Source organism: Gadus morhua, chromosome 23 (assembly GCF_902167405.1).
Source record: "Gadus morhua chromosome 23, gadMor3.0, whole genome shotgun sequence".
Classification (NCBI taxonomy): Eukaryota; Metazoa; Chordata; class Actinopteri; order Gadiformes; family Gadidae; genus Gadus; species Gadus morhua.
The window spans coordinates 4,942,702-4,957,448 of record NC_044070.1 but is presented as its reverse complement, the minus strand read 5'-3'; the positions used below and the strand labels follow the sequence as shown (position 1 = coordinate 4,957,448).

Sequence of the window (14,747 nt, the reverse complement as noted above, 5' to 3'; positions counted from 1 at the left end):
TAGTTATTCAAACGTAGCTAAATAGTTTGACTCCGCCTCATTTCCTTTAACCAAACAAGGGCATGAGATTCGCCCATCTAGGTGACGTACACCGAATTAGCAACATTAGTTGGCTGTCACTCAAGAGCCCGCGCCCCAAATATTCATACATTTCAACCAATAAAATAAAAAGCAACCTCCTAAAAAAATAATCACCCGCCTCAGTGTTGTCATGGAGATATGAACTAAACATACTGACTAGAATGTTTTTTTTGGACCACTCTGTAAATTGGTTTAATAAGACTGTGAAAACGGCCTGTTTAACATGTGAGTCAACGATGAATTGCTCCCTTTTGGTACCACCTCGTAGTGGCCACCCGGTGCTACTGCAATGTTTGTCACTTCAGCACTGGATGCTGGTATATCCAGAGAATGTATAATATTCGTAGACGGGCTCTGGTATATCTCGCTGTGGTTGGGGCTTGGTGCTACACAAGTCGAGATTAACTTGTTCAAATTTCCGGGATTTATAGAACCTAGTAGGCCTCTACGAATCGTCAAATCTCCTAACCTCCTTTATGCCTCGTTATGCCTCTTTTCCTTAACCTTTGTAGAAAACGTCATCGTGTCAAGGAGAGATGAAAATGTGTTTCCTTTCGAACCTCAGAAGTTACTCGGCGGCCAGCGATGGAAATGAATGATGTCCAACGCCGTAGAATGGATGTTTGGAACTATGCGAGGCTCCATACCCCGGAAGTAGGCGGCAAAAAACGCTACAACACTACATCTGTCAAAGTTTTGAACCTCAAATTTTGTAGAAGGGGTCGAGCTGTTGTTTATCATTGGACCAGCTACAAAATTGACCCAGGCGATTTTAGTTAATGTGGTTAGTTGGTCTAGGGGTATGATTCTCGCTTAGGGTGCGAGAGGTCCCGGGTTCAAATCCCGGACGAGCCCTAATGAGAAAGAATTTTGAGATCGTTGTTGCACACCAATTCCCAGTATTGAAAACGCAATTCTTAAAAATATCTCAAATATCCAAACTCGTGCATATTGCAGAAAATATGCAACAGCGCCCCCTGGGGTCACACTTTTCGGTGGGTCGCAGAATTCGGTGTAAAACCGGCAGTCTACTTGGCAGGCTGGTATTCTTTGTTGCCATCAACCTACACCTACTTTCATGTAGGTTTACCCCAAACACTTTAGTTATTCAAACGTAGCTAAATAGTTTGACTCCGCCTCATTTCCTTTAACCAAACAAGGGCATGAGATACGCCCATCTAGGTGACGTACACCGAATTAGCAACATTAGTTGGCTGTCACTCAAGAGCCCGCGCCCCAAATTATTCATACATTTTAACCACCAATAAAATAAAAAGCAACCTCCTAAAAAAATAATCACCCGCCTCAGTGTTGTCATGGAGATATGAACTAAACATACTGACTAGAATGTTTTTTTTGGACCACTCTGTAGATAGGTTTAATAAGACTGTGAAAACGGCCTGTTTAACATGTGAGTCAACGATGAATTGCTCCCTTTTGGTACCACCTCGTAGTGGCCACCCGGTGCTACTGCAATGTTTGTCACTTCAGCACTGGATGCTGGTATATCCAGAGAATGTATAATATTCGTAGACGGGCTCTGGTATATCTCGCTGTGGTTGGGGCTTGGTGCTACCCAAGTCGCGATTAACTTGTTCAAATTTCCGGGATTTATAGAACCTAGTAGGCCTCAACGAATCGTCAAATCTCCTAACCTCCTTTATGCCTCGTTATGCCTCTTTTCCTTAACCTTTGTAGAAAACGTCATCGTGTCAAGGAGAGATGAAAATGTGTTTCCTTTCGAACCTCAGAAGTTACTCGGCGGCCAGCGATGGAAATGAATGATGTCCAACGCCGTAGAATGGATGTTTGGAACTATGCGAGGCTCCATACCCCGGAAGTAGGCGGCAAAAAACGCTACAACACTACATCTGTCAAAGTTTTGAACCTCAAATTTTGTAGAAGGGGTCGATATGTTGTTTATCATTGGACCAGCTACAAAATTGACCCAAGCGATTTCTGTTTATGTGGTTCGTTGGTCTAGGGGTATGATTCTCGCTTAGGGTGCGAGAGGTCCCGGGTTCAAATCCCGGACGAGCCCTAATGAGAAAGAATTTTGAGATCGGTGTTGCACACCAATTCCCAGTATTGAAAACGCAATTCTTAAAAATATCTCAAATATCCAAACTCGTGCATATTGCAGAAAATATGCAACAGCGCCCCCTGGGGTCACACTTTTCGGTGGGTCGCAGAATTCGGTGTCAAACCGGCAGTCTACTTGGCAGGCTGGTATTCTTTGTTGCCATCAACCTACACCTACTTTCATGTAGGTTTACCCCAAACACTTTAGTTATTCAAACGTAGCTAAATAGTTTGACTCCGCCTCATTTCCTTTAACCAAACAAGGGCATGAGATACGCCCATCTAGGTGACGTACACCGAATTAGCAACATTAGTTGGCTGTCACTCAAAAGCCCGCGCCCCAAATTATTCATACATTTTAACCACCAATAAAATAAAAAGCAACCTCCTAAAAAAATAATCACCCGCCTCAGTGTTGTCATGGAGATATGAACTAAACATACTGACTAGAATGTTTTTTTTGGACCACTCTGTAGATAGGTTTAATAAGACTGTGAAAACGGCCTGTTTAACATGTGAGTCAACGATGAATTGCTCCCTTTTGGTACCACCTCGTAGTGGCCACCCGGTGCTACTGCAATGTTTGTCACTTCAGCACTGGATGCTGGTATATCCAGAGAATGTATAATATTCTTAGACGGGCTCTGGTATATCTCGCTGTGGTTGGGGCTTGGTGCTACCCAAGTCGCGATTAACTTTTTCAAATTTCCGGGATTTATAGAACCTAGTAGGCCTCAACGAATCGTCAAATCTCCTAACCTCCTTTATGCCTCGTTATGCCTCTTTTCCTTAACCTTTGTAGAAAACGTCATCGTGTCAAGGAGAGATGAAAATGTGTTTCCTTTCGAACCTCAGAAGTTACTCGGCGGCCAGCGATGGAAATGAATGATGTCCAACGCCGTAGAATGGATGTTTGGAACTATGCGAGGCTCCATACCCCGGAAGTAGGCGGCAAAAAACGCTACAACACTACATCTGTCAAAGTTTTGACCCTCAAATTTTGTAGAAGGGGTCGAGCTGTTGTTTATCATTGGACCAGCTACAAAATTGACCCAAGCGATTTTTGTTTATGTGGTTCGTTGGTCAAGGGGTATGATTCTCGCTTAGGGTGCGAGTGGTCCCGGGTTCAAATCCCGGACGAGCCCTAATGAGAAAGAATTTTGAGATCGTTGTTGCACACCAATTCCCAGTATTGAAAACGCAATTCTTAAAAATATCTCAAATATCCAAACTCGTGCATATTGCAGAAAATATGCAACAGCGCCCCCTGGGGTCACACTTTTCGGTGGGTCGCAGAATTCGGTGTAAAACCGGCAGTCTACTTGGCAGGCTGGTATTCTTTGTTGCCATCAACCTACACCTACTTTCATGTAGGTTTACCCCAAACACTTTAGTTATTCAAACGTAGCTAAATAGTTTGACTCCGCCTCATTTCCTTTAACCAAACAAGGGCATGAGATACGCCCATCTAGGTGACGTACACCGAATTAGCAACATTAGTTGGCTGTCACTCAAGAGCCCGCGCCCCAAATTATTCATACATTTTAACCACCAATAAAATAAAAAGCAACCTCCTAAAAAAATAATCACCCGCCTCAGTGTTGTCATGGAGATATGAACTAAACATACTGACTAGAATGTTTTTTTTGGACCACTCTGTAGATAGGTTTAATAAGACTGTGAAAACGGCCTGTTTAACATGTGAGTCAACGATGAATTGCTCCCTTTTGGTACCACCTCGTAGTGGCCACCCGATGCTACTGCAATGTTTGTCACTTCAGCACTGGATGCTGGTATATCCAGAGAATGTATAATATTCGTAGACGGGCTCTGGTATATCTCGCTGTGGTTGGGGCTTGGTGCTACCCAAGTCGCGATTAACTTGTTCAAATTTCCGGGATTTATAGAACCTAGTAGGCCTCAACGAATCGTCAAATCTCCTAACCTCCTTTATGCCTCGTTATGCCTCTTTTCCTTAACCTTTGTAGAAAACGTCATCGTGTCAAGGAGAGATGAAAATGTGTTTCCTTTCGAACCTCAGAAGTTACTCGGCGGCCAGCGATGGAAATGAATGATGTCCAACGCCGTAGAATGGATGTTTGGAACTATGCGAGGCTCCATACCCCGGAAGTAGGCGGCAAAAAACGCTACAACACTACATCTGTCAAAGTTTTGAACCTCAAATTTTGTAGAAGGGGTCGAGCTGTTGTTTATCATTGGACCAGCTACAAAAATGACCCAAGCGATTCCTGTCTATGTGGTTCGTTGGTCTAGGGGTATGATTCTCGCTTAGGGTGCGAGAGGTCCCGGGTTCAAATCCCGGACGAGCCCTAATGAGAAAGAATTTTGAGATCGGTGTTGCACACCAATTCCCAGTATTGAAAACGCAATTCTTAAAAATATCTCAAATATCCAAACTCGTGCATATTGCAGAAAATATGCAACAGCGCCCCCTGGGGTCACACTTTTCGGTGGGTCGCAGAATTCGGTGTCAAACCGGCAGTCTACTTGGCAGGCTGGTATTCTTTGTTGCCATCAACCTACACCTACTTTCATGTAGGTTTACCCCAAACACTTTAGTTATTCAAACGTAGCTAAATAGTTTGACTCCGCCTCATTTCCTTTAACCAAACAAGGGCATGAGATACGCCCATCTAGGTGACGTACACCGAATTAGCAACATTAGTTGGCTGTCACTCAAAAGCCCGCGCCCCAAATTATTCATACATTTTAACCACCAATAAAATAAAAAGCAACCTCCTAAAAAAATAATCACCCGCCTCAGTGTTGTCATGGAGATATGAACTAAACATACTGACTAGAATGGTTTTTTTGGACCACTCTGTAGATAGGTTTAATAAGACTGTGAAAACGGCCTGTTTAACATGTGAGTCAACGATGAATTGCTCCCTTTTGGTACCACCTCGTAGTGGCCACCCGGTGCTACTGCAATGTTTGTCACTTCAGCACTGGATGCTGGTATATCCAGAGAATGTATAATATTCTTAGACGGGCTCTGGTATATCTCGCTGTGGTTGGGGCTTGGTGCTACCCAAGTCGCGATTAACTTGTTCAAATTTCCGGGATTTATAGAACCTAGTAGGCCTCAACGAATCGTCAAATCTCCTAACCTCCTTTATGCCTCGTTATGCCTCTTTTCCTTAACCTTTGTAGAAAACGTCATCGTGTCAAGGAGAGATGAAAATGTGTTTACTTTCGAACCTCAGAAGTTACTCGGCGGCCAGCGATGGAAATGAATGATGTCCAACGCCGTAGAATGGATGGTTGGAACTATGCGAGGCTCCATACCCCGGAAGTAGGCGGCAAAAAACGCTACAACACTACATCTGTCAAAGTTTTGAACCTCAAATTTTGTAGAAGGGGTCGAGCTATTGTTTATCATTGGACCAGCTACGAAATTGACCCAAGCGATTTCTGTTTATGTGGTTCGTTGGTCTAGGGGAATGATTCTCGCTTAGGGTGCGAGAGGTCCCGGGTTCAAATCCCGGACGAGCCCTGCTGACGTTTAATTTTGAGATCGTTGTTGCACACCAATTCCCAGTATTGAAAACGCAATTCCTAAAAATATCTCAAATATCCAAACTCGTGCATATTGCAGAAAATATGCAACAGCGCCCCCTGCGGTCACACTTTTCGTGGGTCACAGAATTCGGTGTAAAACCGGCAGTCTACTTGGCAGGCTGGTATTCTTTGTTGCCATCAACCTACACCTATTTTCATGTAGGTTTACCCCAAACACTTTAGTTATTCAAACGTAGCTAAATAGTTTGACTCCGCCTCATTTCCTTTAACCAAACAAGGGCATGAGATTCGCCCATCTAGGTGACGTACACCGAATTAGCAACATTAGTTGGCTGTCACTCAAGAGCCCGCGCCCCAAATATTCATACATTTCAACCAATAAAATAAAAAGCAACCTCCTAAAAAAATAATCACCCCCCTCAGTGTTGTCATGGAGATGTGAACTAAACATACTGACTAGAATGTTTTTTTTGGACCACTCTGTAAATTGGTTTAATAAGACTGTGAAAACGGCCTGTTTAACATGCGAGTCAACGATGAATTGCTCCCTTTTGGTACCACCTCGTAGTGGCCACCCGGTGCTACTGCAATGTTTGTCACTTCAGCACTGGATGCTGGTATATCCAGAGAATGTATAATATTCGTAGAAGGGCTCTGGTATATCTCGCTGTGGTTGGGGCTTGGTGCTACCCAAGTCGCGATTAACTTGTTCAAATTTCCGGGATTTATAGAACCTAGTAGGCCTCAACAAATCGTCAAATCTCCTAACCTCCTTTATGCCTCGTTATGCCTCTTTTCCTTAACCTTTGTAGAAAACGTCATCGTGTCAAGGATAGATGAAAATGTGTTTCCTTTCGAACCTCAGAAGTTACTCGGCGGCCAGCGATGGAAATGAATGATGTCCAACGCCGTAGAATGGATGTTTGGAACTATGCGAGGCTCCATACCCCGGAAGTAGGCGGCAAAAAACGCTACAACACTACACCTGTCAAAGTTTTGAACCTCAAATTTTGTAGAAGGGGTCGAGCTGTTGTTTATCATTGGACCAGCTACAAAATTGACCCAAGCGATTTCTGTTTATGTGGTTCGTTGGTCTAGGGGTATGATTCTCGATTAGGGTGCGAGAGGTCCCGGGTTCAAATCCCGGACGAGCCCTAATGAGAAAGAATTTTGAGATCGGTGTTGCACACCAATTCCCAGTATTGAAAACGCAATTCTTAAAAATATCTCAAATATCCAAACTCGTGCATATTGCAGAAAATATGCAACAGCGCCCCCTGGGCTCACACTTTTCGGTGGGTCGCAGAATTCGGTGTCAAACCGGCAGTCTACTTGGCAGGCTGGTATTCTTTGTTGCCATCAACCTACACCTACTTTCATGTAGGTTTACCCCAAACACTTTAGTTATTGAAACGTAGCTAAATAGTTTGACTCCGCCTCATTTCCTTTAACCAAACAAGGGCATGAGATACGCCCATCTAGGTGACGTACACTGAATTAGCAACATTAGTTGGCTGTCACTCAAGAGCCCGCGCCCCAAATTATTCATACATTTTAACCACCAATAAAATAAAAAGCAACCTCCTAAAAAAATAATCACCCGCCTCAGTGTTGTCATGGAGATATGAACTAAACATAGTGACTAGAATGTTTTTTTTGGACCACTCTGTAAATAGGTTTAATAAGACTGTGAAAACGGCCTGTTTAACATGTGAGTCAACGATGAATTGCTCCCTTTTGGTACCACCTCGTGGTGGCCACCCGGTGCTACTGCAATGTTTGTCACTTCAGCACTGGATGCTGGTATATCCAGAGAATGTATAATATTCGTAGACGGGCTCTGGTATATCTCGCTGTGGTTGGGGCTTGGTGCTACCCAAGTCGCGATTAACTTGTTCAAATTTCCGGGATTTATAGAACCTAGTAAGCCTCTACGAATCGTCAAATCTCCTAACCTCCTTTATGCCTCGTTATGCCTCTTTTCCTTAACCTTTGTAGAAAACGTCATCGTGTCAAGGAGAGATGAAAATGTGTTTCCTTGCGAACCTCAGAAGTTACTCGACGGCCAGCGATGGAAATGAATGATGTCCAACGCCGTAGAATGGATGTTTGGAACTATGCGAGGCTCCATACCCCGGAAGTAGGCGGCAAAAAAACGCTACAACACTACACCTGTCAAAGTTTTGAACCTCAAATTTTGTAGAAGGGGTCGAGCTGTTGTTTATCATTGGACCAGCTACAAAATTGACCCAAGCGATTTCTGTTTATGTGGTTCGTTGGTCTAGGGGTATGATTCTCGCTTAGGGTGCGAGAGGTCCCGGGTTCAAATCCCGGACGAGCCCTAATGAGAAAGAATTTTGAGATCGTTGTTGCACACCAATTCCCAGTATTGAAAACGCAATTCTTAAAAATATCCAAACTCGTGCATATTGCAGAAAATATGCAACAGCGCCCCCTGGGGTCACACTTTTCGGTGGGTCGCAGAATTCGGTGTAAAACCGGCAGTCTACTTGGCAGGCTGGTATTCTTTGTTGCCATCAACCTACACCTACTTTCATGTAGGTTTACCCCAAACACTTTAGTTATTCAAACGTAGCTAAATAGTTTGACTCCGCCTCATTTCCTTTAACCAAACAAGGGCATGAGATACGCCCATCTAGGTGACGTACACCGAATTAGCAACATTAGTTGGCTGTCACTCAAGAGCCCGCGCCCCAAATTATTCATACATTTTAACCACCAATAAAATAAAAAGCAACCTCCTAAAAAAATAATCACCCGCCTCAGTGTTGTCATGGAGATATGAACTAAACATACTGACTAGAATGTTTTTTTTGGACCACTCTGTAGATAGGTTTAATAAGACTGTGAAAACGGCCTGTTTAACATGTGAGTCAACGATGAATTGCTCCCTTTTGGTACCACCTCGTAGTGGCCACCCGGTGCTACTGCAATGTTTGTCACTTCAGCACTGGATGCTGGTATATCCAGAGAATGTATAATATTCGTAGACGGGCTCTGGTATATCTCGCTGTGGTTGGGGCTTGGTGCTACCCAAGTCGCGATTAACTTGTTCAAATTTCCGGGATTTATAGAACCTAGTAGGCCTCAACGAATCGTCAAATCTCCTAACCTCCTTTATGCCTCGTTATGCCTCTTTTCCTTAACCTTTGTAGAAAACGTCATCGTGTCAAGGAGAGATGAAAATGTGTTTCCTTTCGAACCTCAGAAGTTACTCGGCGGCCAGCGATGGAAATGAATGATGTCCAACGCCGTAGAATGGATGTTTGGAACTATGCGAGGCTCCATACCCCGGAAGTAGGCGGCAAAAAACGCTACAACACTACACCTGTCAAAGTTTTGAACCTCAAATTTTGTAGAAGGGGTCGAGCTGTTGTTTATCATTGGACCAGCTACAAAATTGACCCAAGCGATTTCTGTTTATGTGGTTCGTTGGTCTAGGGGTATGATTCTCGCTTAGGGTGCGAGAGGTCCCGGGTTCAAATCCCGGACGAGCCCTAATGAGAAAGAATTTTGAGATCGGTGTTGCACACCAATTCCCAGTATTGAAAACGCAATTCTTAAAAATATCCAAACTCGTGCATATTGTAGAAAATATGCAACAGCGCCCCCTGGGCTCACACTTTTCGGTGGGTCGCAGAATTCGGTGTAAAACCGGCAGTCTACTTGGCAGGCTGGTATTCTTTGTTGCCATCAACCTACACCAACTTTCATGTAGGTTTACCCCAAACACTTTAGTTATTCAAACGTAGCTAAATAGTTTGACTCCGCCTCATTTCCTTTAACCAAACAAGGGCATGAGATACGCCCATCTAGGTGACGTACACCGAATTAGCAACATTAGTTGGCTGTCACTCAAGAGCCCGCGCCCCAAATTATTCATACATTTTAACCACCAATAAAATAAAAAGCAACCTCCTAAAAAAATAATCACCCGCCTCAGTGTTGTCATGGAGATATGAACTAAACATACTGACTAGAATGTTTTTTTTGGACCACTCTGTAAATAGGTTTAATAAGACTGTGAAAACGGCCTGTTTAACATGTGAGTCAACGATGAATTGCTCCCTTTTGGTACCACCTCGTAGTGGCCATCCGGTGCTACTGCAATGTTTGTCACTTCAGCACTGGATGCTGGTATATCCAGAGAATGTATAATATTCGTAGACGGGCTCTGGTATATCTCGCTGTGGTTGGGGCTTGGTGCTACCCAAGTCGCGATTAACTTGTTCAAATTTCCAGGATTTATAGAACCTAGTAAGCCTCTACGAATCGTCAAATCTCCTAACCTCCTTTATGCCTCGTTATGCCTCTTTTCCTTAACCTTTGTAGAAAACGTCATCGTGTCAAGGAGAGATGAAAATGTGTTTACTTTCGAACCTCAGAAGTTACTCGGCGGCCAGCGATGGAAATGAATGATGTCCAGCGCCGTAGAATGGATGGTTGGAACTATGCGAGGCTCCATACCCCGGAAGTAGGCGGCAAAAAACGCTACAACACTACATCTGTCAAAGTTTTGAACCTCAAATTTTGTAGAAGGGGTCGAGCTATTGTTTATCATTGGACCAGCTACAAAATTGACCCAAGCGATTTTTGTTTATGTGGTTCGTTGGTCTAGGGGTATGATTCTCGCTTAGGGTGCGAGAGGTCCCGGGTTCAAATCCCGGACGAGCCCTGCTGACGTTTAATTATGAGATCGTTGTTGCACACTAATTCCCAGTATTGAAAACGCAATTCCTAAAAATATCTCAAATATCCAAACTCGTGGATATTGCAGTAAATATGCAACAGCGCCCCCTGCGGTCACACTTTTCGTGGGTCACAGAATTCGGTGTAAAACCGGCAGTCTACTTGGCAGGCTGGTATTCTTTGTTGCCATCAACCTACACCTATTTTCATGTAGGTTTACCCCAAACACTTTAGTTATTCAAACGTAGCTAAATAGTTTGACTCCGCCTCATTTCCTTTAACCAAACAAGGGCATGAGATTCGCCCATCTAGGTGACGTACACCGAATTAGCAACATTAGTTGGCTGTCACTCAAGAGCCCGCGCCCCAAATATTCATACATTTCAACCAATAAAATAAAAAGCAACCTCCTAAAAAAATAATCACCCGCCTCAGTGTTGTCATGGAGATATGAACTAAACATACTGACTAGAATGTTTTTTTTGGACCACTCTGTAAATTGGTTTAATAAGACTGTGAAAACGGCCTGTTTAACATGTGAGTCAACGATGAATTGCTCCCTTTTGGTACCACCTCGTAGTGGCCACCCGGTGCTACTGCAATGTTTGTCACTTCAGCACTGGATGCTGGTATATCCAGAGAATGTATAATATTCGTAGACGGGCTCTGGTATATCTCGCTGTGGTTGGGGCTTGGTGCTACACAAGTCGAGATTAACTTGTTCAAATTTCCGGGATTTATAGAACCTAGTAGGCCTCTACGAATCGTCAAATCTCCTAACCTCCTTTATGCCTCGTTATGCCTCTTTTCCTTAACCTTTGTAGAAAACGTCATCGTGTCAAGGAGAGATGAAAATGTGTTTCCTTTCGAACCTCAGAAGTTACTCGGCGGCCAGCGATGGAAATGAATGATGTCCAACGCCGTAGAATGGATGTTTGGAACTATGCGAGGCTCCATACCCCGGAAGTAGGCGGCAAAAAACGCTACAACACTACATCTGTCAAAGTTTTGAACCTCAAATTTTGTAGAAGGGGTCGAGCTGTTGTTTATCATTGGACCAGCTACAAAATTGACCCAGGCGATATTAGTTAATGTGGTTCGTTGGTCTAGGGGTATGATTCTCGCTTAGGGTGCGAGAGGTCCCGGGTTCAAATCCCGGACGAGCCCTAATGAGAAAGAATTTTGAGATCGTTGTTGCACACCAATTCCCAGTATTGAAAACGCAATTCTTAAAAATATCCAAACTCGTGCATATTGCAGAAAATATGCAACAGCGCCCCCTGGGGTCACACTTTTCGGTGGGTCGCAGAATTCGGTGTAAAACCGGCAGTCTACTTGGCAGGCTGGTATTCTTTGTTGCCATCAACCTACACCTATTTTCATGTAGGTTTACCCCAAACACTTTAGTTATTCAAACGTAGCTAAATAGTTTGACTCCGCCTCATTTCCTTTAACCAAACAAGGGCATGAGATACGCCCATCTAGGTGACGTACACCGAATTAGCAACATTAGTTGGCTGTCACTCAAGAGCCCGCGCCCCAAATTATTCATACATTTTAACCACCAATAAAATAAAAAGCAACCTCCTAAAAAAATAATCACCCGCCTCAGTGTTGTCATGGAGATATGAACTAAACATACTGACTAGAATGTTTTTTTTGGACCACTCTGCAAATAGGTTTAATAAGACTGTGAAAACGGCCTGTTTAACATGTGAGTCAACGATGAATTGCTCCCTTTTGGTACCACCTAGTAGTGGCCACCCGGTGCTACTGCAATGTTTGTCACTTCAGCACTGGATGCTGGTATACCCAGAGAATGTATAATATTCGTAGACGGGCTCTGGTATATCTCGCTGTGGTTGGGGCTTGGTGCTACACAAGTCGAGATTAACTTGTTCTAATTTCCGGGATTTATAGAACCTAGTAGGCCTCTACGAATCGTCAAATCTCCTAACCTCCTTTATGCCTCGTTATGCCTCTTTTCCTTAACCTTTGTAGAAAACGTCATCGTGTCAAGGAGAGATGAAAATGTGTTTCCTTTCGAACCTCAGAAGTTACTCGATGGAAATGAATGATGTCCAACGCCGTAGAATGGATGTTTGGAACTATGCGAGGCTGAATACCCCGGAAGTAGGCGGCAAAAAACGCTACAACACTACATCTGTCAACGTTTTGAACCTCAAATTTTGTAGAAGGGGTAGAGCTGTTGTTTATCATTGTACCAGCTACAAAATTGATGAGAAAGAATATTGAGATCGTTGTTGCACAGCAATTGCCAGTATTGAAAACGCAATTCTTAAAAATATCTCAAATATCCAAACTCGTGCATATTGCAGAAAATATGCAACAGCGCCCCCTGGGCTCACACTTTTCGGTGGGTCGCAGAATTCGGTGTAAAACCGGCAGTCTACTTGGCAGGCTGGTATTCTTTGTTGCCATCAACCTACACCTACTTTCATGTAGGTTTACCCCAAACACTTTAGTTATTCAAACGTAGCTAAATAGTTTGACTCCGCCTCATTTCCTTTAACCAAACAAGGGCATGAGATACGCCCATCTAGGTGACGTACACCGAATTAGCAACATTAGTTGGCTGTCACTCAAGAGCCCGCGCCCCAAATTATTCATACATTTTAACCACCAATAAAATAAAAAGCAACCTCCTAAAAAAATAATCACCCGCCTCAGTGTTGTCATGGAGATATGAACTAAACATACTGACTAGAATGTTTTTTTTGGACCACTCTGTAAATAGGTTTAATAAGACTTTGAAAACGGCCTGTTTAACATGTGAGTCAACGATGAATTGCTCCCTTTTGGTACCACCTCGTGGTGGCCACCCGGTGCTACTGCAATGTTTGTCACTTCAGCACTGGATGCTGGTATATCCAGAGAATGTATAATATTCGTAGACGGGCTCTGGTATATCTCGCTGTGGTTGGGGCTTGGTGCTACACAAGTCGAGATTAACTTGTTCAAATTTCCGGGATTTATAGAACCTAGTAGGCCTCAACGAATCGTCAAATCTCCTAACCTCCTTTATGCCTCGTTATGCCTCTTTTCCTTAACCTTTGTAGAAAACGTCATCGTGTCAAGGAGAGATGAAAATGTGTTTCCTTTCGAACCTCAGAAGTTACTCGGCGGCCAGCGATGGAAATGAATGACGTCCAACGCCGTAGAATGGATGTTTGGAACTATGCGAGGCTCCATACCCCGGAAGTAGGCGGCAAAAAACGCTACAACACTACACCTGTCAAAGTTTTGAACCTCAAATTTTGTAGAAGGGGTCGAGCTGTTGTTTATCATTGGACCAGCTACAAAATTGACCCAAGCGATTTATGTTTATGTGGTTCGTTGGTCTAGGGGTATGATTCTCGCTTAGGGTGCGAGAGATCACCGGTTCAAATCCCGGACGAGCCCTGCTGAGATTTAATTTTGAGATCGTTGTTGCACACCAATTCCCAGTATTGAAAACGCAATTCTTAAAAATATCTCAAATATCCAAACTCGTGCATATTGCAGAAAATATGCAACAGCGCCCCCTGCGGTCACACTTTTCGTGGGTCACAGAATTCGGTGTAAAACCGGCAGTCTACTTGGCAGGCTGGTATTCTTTGTTGCCATCAACCTACACCTATTTTCATGTAGGTTTACCCCAAACACTTTAGTTATTCAAACGTAGCTAAATAGTTTGACTCCGCCTCATTTCCTTTAAACAAACAAGGGCATGAGATTCGCCCATCTAGGTGACGTACACCGAATTAGCAACATTAGTTGGCTGTCACTCAAGAGCCCGCGCCCCAAATATTCATACATTTCAACCAATAAAATAAAAAGCAACCTCCTAAAAAAATAATCACCCGCCTCAGTGTTGTCATGGAGATATGAACTAAACATACTGACTAGAATGTTTTTTTTGGACCACTCTGTAAATTGGTTTAATAAGACTGTGAAAACGGCCTGTTTAACATGTGAGTCAACGATGAATTGCTCCCTTTTGGTACCACCTCGTAGTGGCCACCCGGTGCTACTGCAATGTTTGTCACTTCAGCACTGGATGCTGGTATATCCCGAGAATGTATAATATTCGTAGACGGGCTCTGGTATATCTCGCTGTGGTTGGGGCTTGGTGCTACACAAGTCGAGATTAACTTGTTCAAATTTCCGGGATTTATAGAACCTAGTAGGCCTCTACGAATCGTCAAATCTCCTAACCTCCTTTATGCCTCGTTATGCCTCTTTTCCTTAACCTTTGTAGAAAACGTCATCGTGTCAAGGAGAGATGAAAATGTGTTTCCTTTCGAACCTCAGAAGTTACTCGGCGGCCA

At 43.6% G+C, this 14,747-nt stretch overlaps 11 non-coding genes across 11 annotated transcripts; all 11 read left to right on the top strand.

Annotated features, from left to right (window-relative positions):
• The first annotated feature begins 864 nt into the window (after positions 1–864).
• Positions 865–936, top strand: trnap-agg (transfer RNA proline (anticodon AGG)). Its single transcript has one exon. It is a non-coding gene; the product is annotated as a tRNA-Pro (tRNA).
• Positions 937–2,050: 1,114 nt separating this feature from the next.
• On the top strand, positions 2,051–2,122 carry trnap-agg (transfer RNA proline (anticodon AGG)). The gene has a single exon. It is a non-coding gene; the product is annotated as a tRNA-Pro (tRNA).
• A 1,114-nt stretch (positions 2,123–3,236) lies between these two features.
• trnap-agg (transfer RNA proline (anticodon AGG)) lies at positions 3,237–3,308 on the top strand. The gene has a single exon. It is a non-coding gene; the product is annotated as a tRNA-Pro (tRNA).
• A 1,114-nt stretch (positions 3,309–4,422) lies between these two features.
• Positions 4,423–4,494, top strand: trnap-agg (transfer RNA proline (anticodon AGG)). The gene has a single exon. It is a non-coding gene; the product is annotated as a tRNA-Pro (tRNA).
• Positions 4,495–5,608: 1,114 nt separating this feature from the next.
• trnap-agg (transfer RNA proline (anticodon AGG)) lies at positions 5,609–5,680 on the top strand. The gene has a single exon. It is a non-coding gene; the product is annotated as a tRNA-Pro (tRNA).
• A 1,109-nt stretch (positions 5,681–6,789) lies between these two features.
• trnap-agg (transfer RNA proline (anticodon AGG)) lies at positions 6,790–6,861 on the top strand. The gene has a single exon. It is a non-coding gene; the product is annotated as a tRNA-Pro (tRNA).
• Positions 6,862–7,976: 1,115 nt separating this feature from the next.
• Positions 7,977–8,048, top strand: trnap-agg (transfer RNA proline (anticodon AGG)). Its single transcript has one exon. It is a non-coding gene; the product is annotated as a tRNA-Pro (tRNA).
• A 1,105-nt stretch (positions 8,049–9,153) lies between these two features.
• Positions 9,154–9,225, top strand: trnap-agg (transfer RNA proline (anticodon AGG)). Its single transcript has one exon. It is a non-coding gene; the product is annotated as a tRNA-Pro (tRNA).
• A 1,105-nt stretch (positions 9,226–10,330) lies between these two features.
• Positions 10,331–10,402, top strand: trnap-agg (transfer RNA proline (anticodon AGG)). Its single transcript has one exon. It is a non-coding gene; the product is annotated as a tRNA-Pro (tRNA).
• A 1,109-nt stretch (positions 10,403–11,511) lies between these two features.
• Positions 11,512–11,583, top strand: trnap-agg (transfer RNA proline (anticodon AGG)). The gene has a single exon. It is a non-coding gene; the product is annotated as a tRNA-Pro (tRNA).
• Positions 11,584–13,767: 2,184 nt separating this feature from the next.
• trnap-agg (transfer RNA proline (anticodon AGG)) lies at positions 13,768–13,839 on the top strand. Its single transcript has one exon. It is a non-coding gene; the product is annotated as a tRNA-Pro (tRNA).
• Positions 13,840–14,747: the final 908 nt, after the last annotated feature.